This window comes from Egretta garzetta, unplaced genomic scaffold (assembly GCF_000687185.1).
Source record: "Egretta garzetta isolate BGI_Z169 unplaced genomic scaffold, ASM68718v1 scaffold135, whole genome shotgun sequence".
Taxonomy (NCBI): Eukaryota; Metazoa; Chordata; class Aves; order Pelecaniformes; family Ardeidae; genus Egretta; species Egretta garzetta.
The window spans coordinates 1409382-1430189 of record NW_009259594.1 but is presented as its reverse complement, the minus strand read 5'-3'; the positions used below and the strand labels follow the sequence as shown (position 1 = coordinate 1430189).

The 20808-nt window shown below is 46.2% G+C and overlaps 1 protein-coding gene across 1 annotated transcript in view; it reads left to right on the top strand.

Annotated features, from left to right (window-relative positions):
• FBXW4 (F-box and WD repeat domain containing 4) overlaps positions 1–20808 on the top strand; it is a 55315-nt gene that overhangs the window by 11035 nt on the left and 23472 nt on the right. The gene's annotated exons all lie outside the window — the stretch shown is intronic.

Here is a 20808-nt window from a genome sequence, read left to right as displayed (position 1 = left end):
GTGGTCTTTGTTCCCTAGAACAGTTGAGTGGTCTCCTCTTGCTGTGAAAATGGCCCTGTGCTCCTGTTACTGTCCCAGGTGGGACCTGTTCATTCGTACTTGCAGAGCAAACTCTGACTTACTCTGCCTTGCTAATTAGAAGCAATGAGCTGGATCCTCTTGAGGTTTTCTGTACTGAAAAGATGTCAACTTATTTTCTCATTCTCTGGCAGAAGAGATGCCAAGAAAAAAAAGTCCCTGCTTTTTTGCTTCGGAAGCTAGCTTGGAGCTGTGTGAAGTGGTTAGTGCTCAGTTTTCTGGGTGAATTGAGCATGCTGCACTGGGAAAGATAGAAGTGGAGTTCAGGGATGGGATTTTCCAGCCTCTACTGCCTGTAGCCCTGTGCTTCTAGTATGGGCATAATGCTACAACTACAACTTCAGCATGGGAGGCAAGGGCAGTACCTACACCAGCGTCTTCCAGGGTGTTTTTCAAAGTGCTTCTGTTCTTGAGGAAGTGAAAATCTGAGAAACTTAAACTCTTGCTGTTAAAATCTTCAACTGGCTAGCAAAGGTCTGGCTCATTGGTGCTAAGTTGGTCTTCTGCATGCAAGAGATTCTTCCTCAGCCTTCCTCAAGAGAGGGGGGGAAGAAGAGCTGTTGTTGTGGTCCATGTGATATCTGCAACTAGTGAATTTTGGGCTTGTGCAAAACCAAAATACTTCCCACAACTGCTGTCCTCATTAGATTTCCAAGCTTGTTTTGCAGGCAGAGAAACCTAGTGGTACGGAGCTAATGGCATTATCGGGGAAATGACCCTTGAGGCCTGCTATGATTTTGCCATTCCCTTGTCCCATTGCTCTGAGTGTTTGAGACAGATAGTGTTTCTGAAGAAGTGCCATGTGCATTAATGCTGCTGCAAGATGTTAGATAGAAGCCCTTTGCTGTCTTCTGGGCTGCAAGGGCCTCTTTTCTAGCAGACAGGCTCTGACTCTAGCACAGTGGTTGGTTAGAGCCCAGGGGCATGCTGCTTCCTACTCCTAAGTGATGACCTACTGAGGTGGCCTCTTGTCAGGACAGTGTTCCTCTCCCTGGCGTGCACGCTTGTGCACGCTCTCTGTCACAATATTTACTCACTGTCTCCCCATCCCCCCTTTCCTCCCTGCAGAGTGATAAATGGGAGGTAGTGGAACAGCTACCCCATGAACAAGTGGGCTTAAATTGTACACTCTCATTTTTTTTTATGAGGCTGTGGACTGTACCAGCCTCCCCTGCTAGCCTACCCTACTGCCCCCCCCTTACCCCTCCATATTTTGGGAAGGGAGGGTGTGGAGAATTAGAGCCAATTAGCCACGTCATTAATTCTTCAATTTGACGGCTGATATAGCAGGGCTTGAAACACGCTGCTGACCTCGTATAATGGGAACCCTGCTCCTTAACATATTGACGATGGGAGAAGTTAATTAAAATTCCACAGAGAGAAGGTGTCGGCTAACCTATAAACCTGTCGCTTCTCAGAACAAATCGCAGCCATCCTAGAAGAGGGAGAGGATCAGAGCAGGAGGGCATGTGGTGGGGGAGGGCCAGGGCAAGGGGCAGGGGAGATGAATTTTTCACTAATAGGTTTTATTGCTTGCTGTCTAATGAGTATCAAAAAGATAATATCTGGTTTCTAGCAAGGTCTGCTTTGGGGAGCTCTGTGGTTTCTGTTTTATTTGCAAGAGCCCATATTTCACCCATATGCATTCCCTATGCGCTTGTGTGTGAAGCTTTTCCTCCCTTGCGGTCCCCATCCTCTCTGGAGCTTGGGTGCATTTGTTCCTCAGTGAGGCTGAACGTGGCCTATAACCTCCACTTCCTCCTAAACATTTGACATGCCCTCCCAATTCTCCCTTTTCACTTGCGTTGGTGTAAACTGAGAGCTCCTCCATTAGAATGGATAGTTCTGCTGGTGTAGAACTGCTGCAGAATCAGCCTCCAACCACCTACATTTTTTGTTGCCGAGAACCTACCAACTTTTTCTACTGTGGACACATAGAGCTCAGAAACCGCTCAAAGCAGTTGTGCGCAGTGGGGTAGAAGCAGGGAGGGCTAATCTAGCTCTAGCCATTTGAAAGTGCTTTGGAGAGCCTGCAGTTTCCTGATCTGGAGGTTTGCCAGGACTAAGACTCTCTAGAGTAGTCAGGGTTGTATTCTTACTGGACTTCAACTGTTAATGGGCAGGACTGAAACTCTTCTTGCTTTTCAGTGATACCTCCCCCTGTGTGAAGCTTCCTTAGAAAGTATCCTGTGCGCTCCTGACCTCCAGCAGAGTTTTCTGTTGTATCTGCTGTGGTCCTGCTCTAACAGGCAGTGCCTGTACGCCCAAACTAAACTTCAGAAAACTAAACTTGTGCTCTTAAAGTGCAGATCCTCTGGCTTCAGGCACCTCTTTTGGGTATTCAGCTTTGATTTGTCCGCAGTTTCCCTGTGGCACTGCAGAGATCCTCCTGCAGGTGTGCTGAGCTAGGGAGGAAGCTTCCTTGCTCTTTGTGTGGTGATGCTGGGCTGGATGCTCGGAGCGTCTGCAAACAGAATGATGTCTGTAAGGGAGATTAAGTAAGGTAAAAGGCTACCAAGAGTGCTGGATCTTCCACCCTTACTGTGTGGGGGAGAACTGTGCTTAGTCCTTTGTATAACCTTAGCAGCCATGGAAGTGCCTTCACATCCATGTGTGTTATTGGAGCTTCATGGCTTTGGGGATCCCTAACAGTGCCCTGCAGGGTAGCAGGGATGGGGAGGGCATTGTGTCCCTTCTGGGGTTTCAGCAGGTCTTCTGCATAGCTGTAATGGTCAATGTGCTTGGGGCAGCAGGTCCCACGTTGCCTGTCACATCAGAGACTAGAGAAGAGTCTTGAGAGTATCCTTAAAATAGGGTGCCTCAGCTGGCTCCAGCAACTGTTTTAATTGGTCTCCAAAGCTGTCCTCCATGGATTAGTAAAATGCTGTACTTACAGAGAGGCTGTGTACCCTAAACCACGTTTCTTAGCTGCTTGTAATCCCCTTCCCCCCGAGTTCATTTGCCTTTTGAACTCTGCGTCATGCAGATGTTAAACTTTCATTTACTGGTGCTTACTGCAGTGACTTATGTGTGCTCAGGGACCAGGGCAAGCCTGAGTGCAGTGGACCAATTCAAATGTGTAAAGTGAGGCAAACCCAGGAGTTTCTAGTGGAATAGTGGCACTTTCATGCTTTGTGATTCCCTGAGGTGGCAGTAGCCAGGGAAGAGAAGTGACCACTGTACACTGTTTAATTTGAGGGATAGGTTTATGGAGAAAATGAGGTCCAATTGCCTGGCATTTATGGCTGCAGGAACATAAGGCTTATGATATATGTTGTACTACTGAAATCTTCCTTATTTAGGGGAAATTTTTTTGCAATTTTTTTTCCCTAATGATGGAGAAGCTTGTAGGCTGGAGGGGAAAGAAAAAAAGTGGACCTTGATGTTAAATGCATTATTATTCTTGGATTCAGAAATTCTTTAGTGTTGGTTTAAAAAAAGTATTCAAATCTAAGCTGGCTTCTCCTGCTGGGTCTGGCCACTGGCATTTGCTATTTTGATTTTAAAATATTTATCAGAGAGCTGACCTTGCCATGTTGTACTCAAGGTGTGCTGGATTTTTAAACCAAGAAAAGAGATGATGGAGGCACAAAATAGGTTTTCAATGTGCAACTATAGATAGAGAGCTAGGGAAACCTTTGGTGCAATTTGGGGCAACGTCAGGCAACCATAATGTGCCGTATTGCAGCAGAGATGTGCTTTGGGTGTGCAAGCCCAAAAGGCGGTCTCTCCTTTTCCAACTCTGTCATTGGTCTACTGCAGTACATGACCTCCCCTTGCAAATGTGGCCTTGGTGAAGTGTAGGTTTACTCCAGAAGAGGAGGAGAGTTTGTACCAAAGACTAGCTACCTTCACTGAACGTTTAATTTAAAGGAAAATGACTAGTTCTGTGAGCAGTGGAATTTAAAAAGCCAGGCTTGCTCTATCTCTTCTATTTATGCAGTGTTGTAATTGAGACCCGACTCCTCTATTTTGACATGCTAATTTGAATCTCTGTTAACCGAATTGCCTCCCATGGACTATTATGGGGAAGTAATATCTGGGGAGACCTCTGCCCCTGTGGACAAATTGTAAAATATATCTAAAACTTGCTGGGGGAAGAAAGGAAGAGAAGGGTTACTGACAGGCACCTCTGTTGAATGGGCCTCTCTTCCATTGGGAACAATCAAAATGATTAATTTTGAGGGCTTCTTTTTAATGGTTATCTGGAAACTTTTTGCAAAGGTGAAACAATCTGATCTTGCAGATTGCGCTAGAGCAAAACAACCCACTTGAGTCAGAGCAACTTTGCAGTAGTTTTAACTGTACAATTGAAGCCCTAATGTGCAGCAGTTAAAATGCTTGATAATGTTCCCCCCACCTCCATTTCTTGCTCCACTTTTGTCTGCAGATATCCCCTACTGCATATCAAGATGAGCTGTTGGCTGTAGCGCTGCTCTGTTTTGACCTAGCTTTGTACAGTTAACCTCTCTGAGTCTGCTAGGACTTGGGACAAGTAACTGGCTTTTATTCTGGTTTATGCATCGCCAGCAAAATAGCAGGCAGCAATAGCTCTGCTGTCCTTGGGGATCTCTGTAGAGCCTGATCGGTTTGAATAATTGAGGGGACTCTGACCTGCAGCTGTTTCTTAAGCAGGGACAGGAAGAACCTGCTCAACTGTGAGATCCCAGGGTGGACTTGTAGAGTTAGTGGTGGCGTTAACTACCATCTCCTACTGACCTCGGAGAGTGATCTGGATGTGGCTTTCTAGATATATGCAATAGTTATAACTGACTTGGTGCTCTTTCACCCCAAACCTGAAGAGCAGGAAGTGAGTATCAGTTTCTCCCCTCTGGAGCTAAAATGACACCTGTGTCTTATCCATGTGCCCTGACTGTTCCCTTGATGATGGGGGGAAGAAGACTTTGTTTTACCTTCTTAATTGTGTGATAATGAGTCTATTCGGTCTTCTTCACATGGGTGAATATGTGAAAATACATGTCCCTTTCCCTCTCCTCTGGAAACAAACACATATGCAAACACTTCCATAAGTTGCACAGTTCCTCAGCTTATCTTCAGTTTCTTTCCTTTGCCCTCCAAAACTGACTGATGACGTGCTCTCTTTTTGTCACTTCTGGCCAATACTCTAATGATTATATTTTCTATGACTGTGTGAATTGGTTTGCTAGTGGTTGTGGGCAGGTGAGCACGTTTTGGGAGGCAGTAGCTAAGTTAGAACCCAGACATCTGTTTCTAATCCTGTGGAGCTGTGTTGCATATTGAATTCTTTTTTTATCCCCCTGCAGTTTTTTCTCATCTTTCCCCTTGCTTGAGGGGAAAGTCTGTCTCTGAAAGCTTGGGGGAAGCATCTTTCTTGTGCTGCTTGGTTTGCACAGGAGAATCCATGTCTGTTTAATCGATGTGACAGGAGAAACTTAGTTGAGGGGGTTGGCAGCCTTATGGTTTGAGGTTTCTATTTCCAGTTTGCGATCATTTTCTCTTTGCTTTTTAAATTCGCAGGGGGAGAAGGTAACTTCACCAGACCTTGGCTGCTGTTTACCTTTGCTCGGCTGTGCAGTGTGCCTTTGTTTTTCCACCTTTGATCAGTGTCCTGCCAACAGATAATTTAGCAATTGCATCCCAGGGTGGAAGTGTGGAGTTAATGTTAAAATTAGGGTTTTTTTCCTTTCCTAACTTCTCTGGCTGATGGAGCAGAGAAGGGGAGAGGGGAGGTGAAGGGGGCCATAAATTCTAGACCTAGTGATTCCGCTCCTTGTAGAGAAACGAAAGCCTCTGATGTCTCTTCAGCACTTTCATTAACATTTAAATTAAGGGTTTGTTTTTCAGGCGGCTTCAGTCGCAGCCCTTTCATAGCCTGACACACGGAGGCTGTTCTCTCTTTCTCTCTTTTTCCAGCTTGCAAATCAGTGTACAATAGTAATCACTGCCATGTTTTTTTTTCTGATCTCTCAGGAGGGCAGCGACCTGACAAGCTGTACCAGAGGTTCAAAGAGAATCAGAAACAGAGTGCAAAGGTAGATGGGCAGGAGGATGCCAGGTTTCACTCCTACAATTAGAGTGGTGTCTGTTCCCTCCCCAGCCTTTCAAAGGGCTGCTTTTGGGGGTGGAGAGGGACAGAGAGGAATGGACCTTTCTTGCATGGTGAGAGCCCCAGGTGCAGATGCCTCTAACCAGACTCAGCTTCCACTGTTACTCCTCCCAGATGAGGCTGGAGGTGTCACTCAGAGGATGCTAGCTCATGCCCTGAGGTGGGAAGTGGAGTTGTAGTGTCCTAAGATAGCAGCCTAGCCCATCTAAAGAAGTGTTGATTCACTCTGAGGACAGCAGGAGGCTGGTCCTCTTCGTGCCATTGGCATTTGAAAGGAAGACAATAGTGGAGGATATTGCCCTTAAGTAAGAAACTCACCTCTGTCTTCTGTGCTGTAGCACTGAAGTCATGCCTGCTCTGAGCACTGCACCTTATTGTAACAGTAGAGGAGATAGCTGGTTTGAAGTGTCCATTTGGATCTTGGCTACAGCAAGGCATGGCCTAGTTTATGCTGTTGTAAGCCAAGTGATTTCTGGTATAGGAGCTAGTTGGTTTAACATCAAGAAGAAAAAAACTGTCTTCCACCTGCTTCTACAATTGTGTAAGAGCCAAGGAACAAGGAGACAGTTTTAGGAATGGCAATGACTTGCAGTAGAGAAGCAGTGTAGTAGGATTTATGTAAACGCATGGGTCTTTGTCCCAGAGCTCTTTTGGAATCTTCTACCCAGTTGGTCACCGCTGGTAGGCTGTTATCTTCTGCAGGCTCTCTGACGGTAGTTGAGGGTCTCAAAGTAGCACTGAACTGGTGTCTTTCATGAGCTAAAAGTGGGTAAAAGGCAGAGGAAAATGAGCCAACACATGAACAAAGTGTTTAGCATAATGAAACCTGCAGCTTGGTTGCTGTGACTGCCACACTGTTCATGTCTTCACCACCACCCCAAATTCGCTTGCCTTTCGCTGAGAGCTTGATCCAGGTGGGCTTAGAAGGATGCCAACAGGATGAGAGCGGTGAGCTGGCAGTGAGATTGGGAAGGGTATTCCCTGTGTACTGGTAGATACGGTGCATACAGAGGGGTGCTGGAAGTTTCTATTTCTATTCAAAATTGGTCTTGTGTGTGCCGGTGGTGGCCATGATTTATACCATGTGGCTCTTCTGGAGGACCTAACTCAAAATCATGCACTTGCAGAAGGCTCCTATATATGCTAGAAAATATTTCTGTTCTGGGGTTTGGATTTTTTTTGCCTTTTTATGTGAACTACCACAGACTGTAGTCTGTCACTTCTTGTCTCACTATTGTCATGTTGAAGTATCGTGTCTAACTGTTCTGTTACTGAGTGTATGGTGATGGCTCTCAGACAGTGAGTGATACAGCACAGTCTTTTGGGAATGGGTGAGCTTGTCCATATTCCAAGTGCTCTGGAGCTGTGTGGTAGGGTATGCTTCTCTGATCCCATCTGACCCATGCTCTGTTTTCCACCACCTGTCTGATCACTCTGTCACTGCAGGTGGGTCCTAACTCTGTGAGGGATTTCTGCATAGTCCTAAGAACTACCATCAACGTTGTCTTGGTATCTTCATCCTGTATAATGCAGGGGGGATTCAGAATGTCTGTTCTGCACTGCTATCCATCTACTCTTCCAGGTGCTTCAGCTTTTGGAGATTCATAGGTTGATGCCCATTGAGGTTTTTCTTCAGGGTGCAGTGTCAGATGATGCTGAGTGTATTTTGTGAAGCCCACAGCCTGTGCAAACCAAAGCTATTGGGAATGGGAAGGAGGATGCTTAGTACTTGTCACACAGGGTCCTTGATTGTGACTTCTGAGCTACCTCCAGTGCTGCTCAGTCTGTAACATTTCAATGAGGAAAGCTTTTAATTTAAGCTCTCCTGAGGCTGGATGCCAGCATGGAGCCTAGATTGGCTACCCCAGCGGTACTTGGGGCAAGTGTGCCACAGCACTAACTGGGGTAACTCCTACTAAATTCTCTTTGGAAGCTCCACTGTATTTATGGGTGGGGGGGGTGGGGGGATGCCTGCCCTCCCACCTTCCCCCATGTTGTCTCAAAAGGCCCTGGTGCATCTTTGATTAGGTGTAGGTCAAAAGAATTTCCACATCGTGACCTTAATAACTGGGGTTGATTGGCAGGCGGTCTGCGGGGAGGGAGCAGCCTGTCCCTTTCATCTCCCTTGGTGCCGTGCTGGGACAATGGGCCAGCATATTTTCCTTGTTGTTCCTCATTTGAAAAGGGTCTGGTATCTCTACTAGGTACCTGTGACATGGGGGTCTTGATTGGGGTCTCATAAAGGGCCCTGTCAGTGTGTCCAAAGGCCAGGAATACAAAGGCGATCAGTGGGTGGGGGTCTCAGCTGACCACTGAAGAAGGGAGGGGAGGGTCCTGGAAGCAGTGGAGGGAGAAGCAACCCCTGATGGGAGACCTTAAAGGGGGGAGGGGGGGAGGAGGCGGCCCATTTTTGTCCCGAACTCATCAAGCACATCTGCAGAATTGTCCCAGCCGCTGCCTCCCAGTTTCAAAAGAAAATGATCGTTTGATAAACCGTCCTGATTCACCACTTTCTCACAAGGGAGGGAGACCCACCTTTGACCTCTATGATTTCACATTGGGCCCAGCTCCCCCCCCCATCCAATTGCTGGAGAAACTTTGAAATGCATCCCTTGCGCTCCCTTTCCTTCTCCCTCTTTTCCTTTACGCTCTCTTCCCCCCCCCCCCCCTTTTTTTTCCTCCCCCTCCTCCTCTTCCCACCACTTTCCCTGCTCTCCCGCTTTGTAAAAAAGCAGGCGTACTGCTTTGGAGTTTAAGCAAGTAATTAGTAAAATCTTTTCTGCAGCACAATAAAACGGCAGCGCTTGGCCCGCATATTCCCACAATTTACATACTTGTGGGCATTCGAGAAAACAGGTGGCATTCCCAGTGCATCGCTGCCTATGAAAATCATTTGGAAGACAGGGAGGGGAGGGTGCTGGGACCCTCTCGCTCCTGCGAGCTATAGGAATGTGCATGAATATATTAAAATGTTTTCACACAATGCTTGTATTTTCCAACGGGAAGAGGCATCTTCTGGATGAAAGGCGGTTGGCCCAGACAGGTGTTATCTATGAAGAGTAAATCTTTGTGTGCCTCCTACCCACTCCCCGTTTGTGGTCCCATAAAGTCGAGTTATGAGGGAATCGTGTCTGTGGAGAGGGGCAGGAGGGGGGATCATCAGGACTTTCTGCAAAACCTTTTGGAGCCATTGCAAAAGTAGAGAGGAAATAGCTGGTAATGGAGCATATAGCGCTCTGACTGACGGGATTCAGGGCCTGCAGCAGGAAATGACTGAGAGGGAGCTGGCTATCTTGAGCAGTATTAGCAAAGTGCCTATTAATAACAGAAAATACTCTTGCAGTACTTTTCCAGCTTCATCTTATTGTCCAAGAACAGGCTGCTCAATGCTCAGCCTGGACAACGTATCCAGCTGTTCCTTTCCTTTTTCCGAGGGGGCAGTTGTTCCAGGCTGTGCCACAGGTGGAACCCAGCAGTTCTCACTCTGTTTCAGCTGGGGACCACTTAGCTGCATTGCCTCCAAAGAGGTTCTTTGGGTACTTTCAACTTGTAGGGTGTTGACAACAGATGTGTGGTGAAACTTGTGTCTAGAAAGTGTAGATCAGGTATTTGCTTTCTAATGGACAAGAACTGAAGGAGGGAATTGAAGTGAAGGGAGGGAGATGCTGAACACAAGTAATGAATGTCTTGGCTTAGGAGCAGGATGTGAATGTAGGGAAGACCCTGGGGTTCAGCTCCAACGATACTGTTTTGTTTGAGAATAGTGGGGCAGGTTGCAAAGGGGCCTCTTTGAAACAAACAGAGGTAGGTTGATGGCTGGATTTTTTTTTTTTTTCTAAATAATATTCTTTTAGTGAAAATGCCCTTTGAAATTTTTGTGGGAAGTAGCGTGGCACTAGCATGGTGATCTGGATGCCTGTCTCATATGTGCTACAGACACAGCCTTTGTAGAAAGCTCGTCTGGGCAGGCATCCTGTCCAGATGGGTTCTGCCCTGAGGATTTACAAGCCTGCCCGTAGCCAGCCAGAACCATGGCAGCACAAATTAATGAATGCCATGAAGAGCTATTCCAAAACCCACACTACCCAGCTCAAGCGGCCTCTGTTCTCCTGAAGGAATTTATCGAAACACAGGCTCTCAGAACAAGGCATAACCCATTTAGACAGGAGTGGGAAGAGCTTTACTGAGACTTTCTCCTCAGCTAAGCCAACTTTCCTTGTGCTTCCTGACCAGACGCTCTCTGTGACAGGTGGGAGAGAATGTATTTCCCAGCCCTGCAAGGAGCTAAACAATTCAGCATCTCAAAACCTTTTGCAAAAGGGTATTCTTGCATGGCAGGTCTTCCTAAAATGGATCTGCAGAAGTAGCAAAGGTCTGTAACGCTGTTCCTCCCAGCTGGCCTGCGCTGGTCATACTGGTGTTGGTCATGGTGCAAAGGTCTCTAACCTTTTGTTGGAAACAACCAACAACCCAACTGGCAAGAAGGCTTACTTCTTATTTTTAATTATTGTCTTCCCAATTCCCTGCTCCTCCTCTTCATCTTTCTGCATTTCTTAAAGAGGCAGTGGAGGGAAAAAAGCTTTGGTTTTTGTTTGGGAAGGGGGTTAGGAAGGGCGACGTGGCCCCTGCAACCTCTCATAGGGGTGTCTTGTCAGGGCGCGGCATGAAGGGCACAAACAGATCATAACCTTTAAATGAAAATGCGATGGAGGGGAGAGATGAAAGCAGTGAAACAAATTAGATACATCTAGAGGGGGTGCTCAACTGGAGAAAATTAGCATTTCTTCCTAATTGGAGTGCAGGGCATTCCATTACAGGGTTTCATTACAAGGAGGGAAGCACTGGGCCTCTTTGGGGGATTCCCCCCTGCCCTCAGTTCTAAAAGTAAAAAATATATTTGGGAGATGACTGAATTTATCAGTGAAGGTTTTGGACCACTGCAGGAAGAAGAATGATAGTAAAGCACCAGTTCTCTGTTTATTAAGAGAAGAAAGTGGTGGTTGTGTGCATGTGGAGTCAGGTGCTAGTCCTAGTTTTCCAGAAGGAAACTAAAAAGTTTACAGGAGGCTGCAGGTGATGGTCATGTTCTGATGCTAGTACTTGCTGAATCAAACTTCTAGACTGTATCCAAAATGCACTAGTTTGTTTGAAGCATAGGGGTGTATGTTTTATGACTAAGATCAGCGGAGTCAATTCAAGCCTGCTTTACACTATATCAAGTCCGTGCTGTGCAAAGCACTTGTTCAAGGCATGTCTGTCTGATCCTGCCTCTAAGTAGGGCTGTTGTATCCAACAGGAGTTTGGATATATCCCTGGGAAGGCAATGGCTGACTTCCAGCGCAGAATGTCTTGTGGCTGTACTGGGGCTTGTGCATAGTTCTGTGGTCCAGATAGCTTGTGCCAACTTGAGAAACAGGCATGCATGGATGTTCTTTATATGTGCATCTTTACTTACAAATCGGTGCTAAAAATAATTTAGAGGGAATTCAAGGAACAAGGTTTTGCATTGTATCTCTGGATTAGGAGTAGGGGGAGACAGTTTCTTTTTTCCAAGCAGGGATTGGATTATTTATTAGTCAGTGCTCTCAGGAAAGGGGGGAAAAAAAGAAAAGCAGACTTGATTCAGGTGTGTGGTATGCAATGTATGTTGCTCTGCCAATCTACAGTTACAAAATTTCCTGTTCCAACTGAGGAGAGGGAATATGTAAGCATAGGAATGTAGATTGTAGGAGACTGCTGAAGGAAGGTCCTGTCTGCACGGAAAGTGGTTCCCAGCAGGGTGGGAAGATGTTTACAGCAGCAGTGCCTTTGTCCTGGGCAGACTCTGTCATCTGCGCACCCAGGATGAGGTTGCAGGTGATATGAATTTACAGAATTCATAAATGTAAATCTCTGACTTAACCCTTGCTGCTGAATTTTGGCATTTTGACTCAGAGCATAGCATTGCCCACAGAAATATATTCAGGCCTAGAGAAAATACTGTTAAAAACAGAAGCACGGCGCAGATACGGGCTTCTCCCATGCTGGGTCTTGCACACATCAGGATGATGATGTCTCCCATCCAAGCCACTTCAGTTCTCACAAAAGATGCTTGGCAGAGTGTTTAAAATGAGCAAATGCATCATTCTGGCTCTAGATTAGTAAAGAAACCTACTTTTGAAATACCGGGGGAGGTAGAGAGTTGATTGGAGCAAGCCCAGAGAGGCTGGAGCTTGGAGAAGAGCAAATCGCTAGGAGGAGATGGATAGTCAGGCTTGAAGGGAAACTGGTTTCTCTGAAGAATGGGAATTTCTCCTCAATGTGTGCTGTTGTGCATCTGCCTCGTGTGCTAATATGCTTCAAAATACAGCATGCCAGAGTGAAGCTAAGCTTCAGCTTCCCTGGGTAGCTGGCATCCTGCATCTCTGTTGCAAGTGGAATCAGACACTGGAAACGTGTGGACAGACAGAATTGTGTGGCTATGATTCTGTCCTTGGCTCCGTTTCTTCTCCTTGACTCTGGTTTCTTTTCAGAGCAGTGTGAGGCTGCGCCAGACTGGAAGGCAAGGTGAAAAGTCTGTTCTGTCCGTGTAGTGTTGCCTGTAGCGTGTTCCATGGTTCATTATCTAGGATTTGTCAGGTCTTCTCTAGCTTTCTTCCCACCTGCATGAAACACAACGGCTGTAACCACTTTCTTGCTCTAAAGAGGTGTTATGGGTTCATGATGTTCCATTGCCTGCACGCAGGATGTACTCTTACTGCTTTGTAGGCGTCCTGACACTTCACAGATGCAGGGGTAATTTTGGGCCAGGTATTAAAACCAGCTTTTAATGTGTGTTGCCCTGTCTAATTAGTAAATCCTTGTTCTCTCTTCTCTAAGGTTGAGGTACATATTCCTAAGTCTAGACGTCCATCAAAGAGAACTCAAAATGAGGCCCTGCTATGGTTGGTAGACGCGGGCAGCTAATGAAGAGAGAGAGCCCATTTCCTTTGAGAAGAGAGACCTGTACCAAGGTGATTGATAGTCCCAGAGATTTATTAGTGTGGGGGCTGGATAGAGGCTTGCAAACTGGAACCCAACAGCTTGTTTTTTTCAGGGGAAAAAGAAGTCTGGTGGTCATCTGTGTGTGTACCTCTTCCCCTGCCCTCCCTCCCTCCCCCCCCAATAAAGAAAAAAAAAAAAAGAAAATGAGACTAAAGAAAGAAGTGAATGGATCAGAGGAAGCAGCTGTCTTGAGCTTTGCACCTGCGCTTTGTTTGGTGACCTGCTTTGCCTGTCCAGGCTGATTTAATGAGGGATGGGGATGGAGCAGGACTGTCTGATGGAACAGGTTTTCTCTTGCTTCTTATTTTTTGTCTTGCAGAGTATTGATTAGTGCATGTGGCCTAGAGCATGTTTTTCTTTTCCATATAATCCCCCTGGATATTATTCTCTTTGACAGTGGAGAAGCAAGGGAGTCTGCTCCAGAAATTAGAAAAGCAATAATGTTTCTCTAGCATCTGTCTTCTGATGGTCTCAGAGCAATCTGGGAACATGGACTGTGTGCAGACCACTTCAGATAAGTTCGTAGCCTGGCAGAGCAAGGACTTCATGCTCCTGGTATGTGGTGGAAAATATTGGGTACTTTAGTAGTACTGAGTGCAGGTGAACAGTACTGTTCCCACCACACAAGGGCTCTATCCTCTCCTTACCAAACTGTGGTTTGTGAGACCCTGATGGTCCTCAGACCTGAGCTGGCTCTCTAGCTCTCGCAGTGAAGCCAGTGATATGGGTCCCTGCTCGTCTAGGCGTGGCTGAGACCGGTTGAAGCCTCAAAGTTTGGAGCAACTAATTAACTCTAACCTGCTTCAGGAGGCTCAATGAACCAGCAGTGTCTGAAGAGAAGATACAGCAGAGGAACACTCCTCTGTACCAAAGGAATGGCTGCATTACTAGTTTGTATCGTTTTTGTGGTCTTTCCCTGTATTTGATCCCAAGTCAAATGCTCTGCAGAAGTTATTGACGTGCTGATATTTGGTTGCCTCCGTTAGGCAGTTCAGGTAAAACCAGCCTGAAAAGAAATATGGAGAGTAAGATGGTAATGGGTAAGCTTGAGTGTGGAAGTGTTATTCATGAAATCCTATGATAGTAGAACTAGAGAAATTTGAAATTACTAGGAGATTACTTTGAAATAGACAAAAGGTAGTATTTCTTCACACAATGTGTAGAGAACTTCCTGCTCCAGAAGGTTATGGAGGTGAATGATGCCAGCGGTTTTTGAAAGGGATTTGGCAAATTCATGGCTAGCAGGTCTGTAAGGAAGGACTAGGTGGGGATACGCTCTCTAAGCTCCATAATATGACAATTGCAGATGCTGGGGCAGTACAAAGAGAATGACCACAGAAAGTTGCCAAACTTACATGTTCTTCCTAAACAGTATCTGCTAGTACTGCTGCTGGAGACAAGATGGTGTGCTGGATGGGCCATGGCTTGACCAAGGTGGGAATTCTCATGGTGGATCCGTCCAGCATCCATCTACCCCAGCATTTGGTGTCCAGTAGTAGATGTTGAGGAGAAGGGTAAGAAACAGGACAAGTACAAAAAGATCCTTACCTGCCTGTTCCTTCCCAACTTCCAGTGATGGGGAAATAAGGGTTTCCCTGGCTAGAGTTTGCATCCGGACCAGTGTTTCTTTCACATTTGCAGAGGCTAGCTCTGTGAGCAGCTCACCTCTTCTTTCTGAACCCATTAATATTCTGGTCTTCATAGGTTCCTTTCCAATTCAGTGTTGTGTCCTGAGGAAGAAACACTTTGTTCTATTTTTAAACCTTCTGCCTGACCATCTTATGGGGGTATACAGTGAATGATTCCTCCCTCTGGATACCCTCTGCTCTGTTTATGATTGTAGTGTTTTTCCCAAGCCACTCAAACTCCGTATTGATGGCCTTGTGTGAAGCAGTAGCAAAACACTTGTGAGTACTTGCTGGCCAGTTGTTATTTAGAGTGGACTTCATGTGTAGGCACTCCTGAGATGTGGTAAGCTCATCGTTTCCTCACAGTGCAGCCTCTGACTGGAGTCCGCAGAGATACAGCCGAACCTGAATTGATGGTCGTGTAATTGGATCTTCTGTATCCACATGATAAAGATCAGTGACTGCTTCAACTGGGACACTCCTAACTTGCCGCAGAATCAAATACTGATGCTTTAGTAATGTGCTCGTTTCAGTGGAGGACGTACAAGCAAGCTTGGTTCTGGCATTTTTTCATGTGGGTGTCTGACTTGCCAAGCAAAAATGGTTCTTTTAATAACTCTGTTTTTGGATGAGACTTCCTAAACTCTCAGAGCGCATGGGAATAGGGCAGGCCCTGGAAAGGAAAGGAGGAAACTCTGGTTTCACACTCCTGCCCACAAAGCTGCCTGTGCATCTAAAGCTTCCAGACTTCTGTTCCTTGAAGTGTTGGAGGACTGACTGCCAGCAGGTTGTCCTGCTTCACCTAAACAGCAGCTTACTGAGGGGCAGGAGGCAGTGTGGTACTTCATATCCCTTTATCAGATATTTCTTGACATCAAAGGACAGTTTGTTTTAGGGAATCCTCTGTTCTATTTGCAGACTTGGGAGACATGTGCCTGAAGGGGCTTTTTCTCAGTCCTTTCCAGTGCAATCCTTTCCTTCCCACTGCATTTTCTGTGTCATTTTTTTTCCCAATGTACTGATATTAAGCATCACAATAAATTATTTCTTGCCTTCTTGCCTTGTCCTTTCCCTGTCTCTACAGCATCTATTTTGCCTGATCCCTTTCCTATCTTCATATGGCTAATCTGTTATCACTGAAATTCAATAGTTCTTGGTCTGCCTTGCAGCCCAGCCTGATTACAGATACTGAAGATGATAACTTGTGCTGTGAACCTGTGTTTTGTTGTATATTGACGTCAGCATAGTTTGAGCTCTGGCTCCTGCAAAACTTTTTCAGAGGGTTTTTGGGTAGTTCGGGATCTGTGTGGGAGGTGGCCACTAAACATCTTTATGCCTTAGCTGTGTGCTGTCTGTTTGGTTCTTTCATGAAATCTTGTGTGCCTTTCTCTGCATACATGGCTGGGGCTTTCTGGCCTGACGGTCGGGTTTTATTTCTCACTCTGATGCTTGCTCACAACCAAGCATGCCCTGAACTTGCAGATGGAGAGCAGAGGCTTCATTCAGGATCTTGGATGCTTAGGGGCTAATAGTTGACATGCTCTAAATGCTGAGCGTGAAAACCCTGAAGCAAATCATACTGCATAGAGTGGAGATCTGGGGAGGGGGAAGCTGCCCAGAGCTTTAAGGGCAAGTGAATTGAGGTTGTTGCAAGGGTGTTCATGTTGGGGCTGGAATGATCAGAGCAGGAAAGCTCTAAGAGTCATTTCATGGCTGAGTTAAATGCAGATGAGGCTTTGCTCGCCTCCTCCACGGAGCACCTGTGTCTCCATGCCTCAGTGTCCTGGACCTGTCTGTGTGCAGCATGTGCTACATATGCACACTTCTCCCCTTTCCTGTTCTTTAGCTTCTTAAAAACCCTCCTGAGTGTTATTTCCTTCTTCCCAGCTGAACAATTCATTTAGACTCCATTTGGAAATTGTTTGAATATCGTAGTGTAGAGGAGAAAGATCACGCACTCTGTTTTTACGTGATTGGGCTTCTTTCCCCTATAAGCATGAACAAGTACAGCTCCTGCCTCTGCATGATGTGGAGAAAACTGCTGCCCTTTGTGGGAAGATGACAAAAGTATATGTGTGTGGAGAAGTCCTCCCCTTCCTCACACCCTGATCACTTTTTTCAAAATTCTCCTAAATGGAGACGTTTGAATTTGGTATACGTGTGTGTGTGTGTCTGTATGGCAAAAGGAATAAGACAAAAATAATTCATGGCTTGTGGCACCAGGAAAACAGATTCTTTCCCACCCCTACTTTTAAACTGAAACATTCTTGGGTTTTAGTTGTTCTGGCAAACCTGAAAGGATTCTCCCCTCCTCTTGACCTCACTGGCATGCACGGATTGCTGGCTTATTGAAAAGTCATTTTCTGTTATATGTTCTAATGGAAAAGTTTAGATAAACTGTCATCATATATACATATGCATTTTTAAAAGAATACTTGTTAACTGAAAACTCTGCCAGTCACGTCTGAAAATGTATTGGGGTTGGCCTTGGCAGTTCTGAAGCTAAAAAAGTAGAAAGGAGATATTTTTAAACTAAGGAGAGGTTTTCTTCTCTTGCTTCATGATTCTTTAAGCATTTTCTACACATGGGCATGTATTTAGACTTTTGTCCAAAGCGATGGCAGCTGGCGTATTTACTTGATCAATTCTATGTGTCCCCTTGTTGTAGGGTGTGGGGTTATAAGAAGGAAAAACCCTGGACACTGTAACATCTGTGATGAGGTATGAGGATAGGCAACATTACGTATCTTTTCCCACTGATGCTGGGAACGTTCACTGTATTTCTCTGTGCAGCCTTGAAACTGGCCTGGTCAACTTGGGTCTGCTTATATTTATTCTTGATGTCTGCTTCTCAGATGCTGGCATTGATTTCATGGCAAGCATATTTTGTTCAGAAGTGTCAAAGGTTGCTTTTCAGGAAAAAGTCTTGAGCGTTGGCGAGCTGAAGGCACACAGTATCTAGCTGAACTCATCTCCATGGCAAGTACTTAAAGCAGCTTGGGTGAGGCTGCAAAAAATTGGATTAAATTTGAAAAATAGACCTTTCTGTGGGAGTCTTTAGTAAAATGTGAAAGATGTATATGATCTGAAGAGAAAACAGAGTATCACAGGGTGGAATCAGGCAACTTCTCCAGTTTGCAACCTGCTGCAGCATTGGGTCACAGTTGTGTATTTTAGGCAGCTCAGAAATTACAAGTCTGTGCCCTGGGGGTTGTGCTGCCTGTCTGCTTGCTGCATATGGAGTCTCTGGGGATCTCCTTTCCTTGTTGTCAGGATTGTTGTGATTGCATCATCTCCTAGGGCTTGCTCAGCACTCCTGTGTAACTGGTGCTCTGATGAAGTAAGTGAGCATCTTTTCACTTGCCTGCCTACCATTTGATCTTTGCTGCAGAATAAGGACTAGGGTTTGAGATTGTGACAGTTCTTTCTTTCCAGTAGGATGTTGCAATCATAAGGGAAACAAGATGAGTTATTTCAAAACATAATTTAACATTAAAAAAACCCCAAACAAAACACAAAACTAACCCATTGCACTGGAGCTGTGATCATCAAGTCAGCTGAGCAGGTTTAAGTTGTCTACAGCCCTGGATCTGACCATCCAGGACAACGATTTCTATCCTGAAGGCAACAGTGATAATTCAAAGAAAGCATAGATGCTAACAAGTCCTGAAAATCAACAGGGGCACTGTGCCACAGGATGCCAGTTTCTGGCATGTGGGACAAATGATGCCAGTCTGATGCGACACAGGAGCAATACACTGGGAGCCAAGTGGTTTGGTCAACCCACAGGTGGCAGATTTCCTGGTAGGTTTTGCAGAACCAAAGGCTTGTAGCGGAAAGGGAGGTAAAGTAAGTGAGGTCCCACTATGAAAAACAGTTTTGATTTGCTAATGGGAAATGGCTCAGCAAAAGGAGAACCTGGAGGCTTCGTTGCTGTCCTTCTGATTCTGCTTGTTGACTGACTTTTGGGGCAGTTGCTGGAGGAGGTGAATGATTCTTCCCTCATTCTTCTTAGCAATAAGAGTTCTCACTCTGTCCTCGGCACAGTTCTTGCTATCCTGTCTGGGACCTGCACTGTCCAGTTTCCTCTCCCCAAGTCTGTTGTCTGTCTTAATCTCAATGCAAAGGTACTAGACTAGAAATCCTGCCCTGGAGGCGTAGGCTACACCAGGCCTTCAAGAATCTGTCATGCATTGTACTTCTTCATAGGCTCCTATTGTACACCACTGGATCTCTTTTCTCCTTTACCCCTTTTTTGGCATCCTGCACTGCCCTGTTCCATGGTCTAGGGGAAAGATGCTTGTCAGGAGCTGACCTCCTCGGCATGTGTCCCACCACTGACTGTGTCCCTGCTCTGCCAGGCAGGCTGTCCTGCTCCAACCCCCTCCTCCTGCTCGGCCCAGATCGGAGCCCCTGAGAGGTTTTTGTCCGCCTGTTGAGAGCAGCCCCTGTCCCACCATTCCCACATGGTGCACCCTCCCCGGCAGCCCCCTCCCCATTCAGCAGTTTGGGCTGAAAGAACCTTGGCTAATTACGCCAGGCTGAAAATTACCACTTTGCTGTGTCCTCCTGCTGCTGGGCCCATTTGTGTGGGGCCTGTAGTTAGAGGGAACAAAGTCCCCCCTGTGGAGCCAGGCAGGCCCCAAGTGTGAAGCTACAGGTACAAGCAAGAGGGGAATGAAGGGAATAATTACCAGCTTCTCCAGGTGAAAGCCCTGTTAAAACTTCAATAAGCCAATTAGGGGCCAGGGTGTGTGTGGGGGGGGAGAGTCTCCCCCACCTATAAGTGATTCCCACCAGGCAATTAACAGAAATCATTTCATGGAGGGGAGGATAAGAAATGGCTCTTAGAAATCGTCTTGGGTTGGGGGGGGTCTGAAACAGCACGACTGCTGCAGTGGTCCTCGTGTACTCCAACCTCCTGGCTCACTGTGTGGCCTGAAAGTGTTGGTGGGGCTAGGGGGAAAGGGAGGAGGGAGGGGAAAATGGCAAAGAAAAAGGAATTGCTGGAGCTTTACACCTGGGCAGGCTTTGAGAAAGCAAGGGCTGGAGTTCAGAGCTTCTTGTAAGGCTGTGTGTGGGCCCAGAGCACTGAGCTCAAGGAGGCTGCTGGATCTGGGGAAGTGGGTGAGGGTCAGGCTTAGGGTGTCTTCCCCATCAGGGCAAGGGGGAAGGCTGACAGTGGTGAGCTCAATAGGGAGGGGATACGTGCTGGGTGTACAGGTGGGTGGGAACTGAGTGCCAGGCCTTCAGAGATCTGCCAGAGATGTGTGATGGTCTGTAGGTGCCCTGCCTTATTCCAGGAACAGATGGTGTCCAGTGTCTACCACCTTTGAATGCATCTCATCCAGGGACCATGTTTTTGGGCTGCTCAGCCAGCAGCTTCACCTGTTTCTTTCTTTCAGTTGGTTCCAAAAAGCCAGTGGATTTGCTCAAAATGAAGATTTTATGAAGTCACCTTGCAGTTCCCTTGCACTGTATTGCAGATGGCATGTGCAGCAGGCAGAGGTAGAGCATGCTGTCTGGTGGGAACCTAGCAGGAGTCTTGCCAGTCTTTATTTCAGTGGCTGCTCTGGGGAGTAGAGCAAGAGTAGAGCATAGGATGAAGTTTCTGCAGATGGCTGAGATTGCCCTAGTGATGTTGGAAGGGAGAATGTATAGTGTAATTAAAGAAGTCCAGATACTAGCTGTGGTTATTTCACCTATACTTGCAAAAGAAGAAGAAACACACACCCTCCACATCCCCCAAACTCCTCAAAACACAAATGTAACCTTAGTAGAATCTTTCTTTGCCTTTCTAATGTTAGCTTCTGAGAATTAAAAATGTCCTGTGAGGTTTTGTTCTGGTTACTGATAAGCTGAAATATCCCTACTGTAGTGGTGTTTAACCACCTAGTCTTGGACTGACCTGGAAGTCCCTAGACTTCCTCTTTTTTTTTTTTTTTTTTTTTTTTTTTTTTTTTTTTTGTTTTTTTTTTTTTTCCCCCCAAA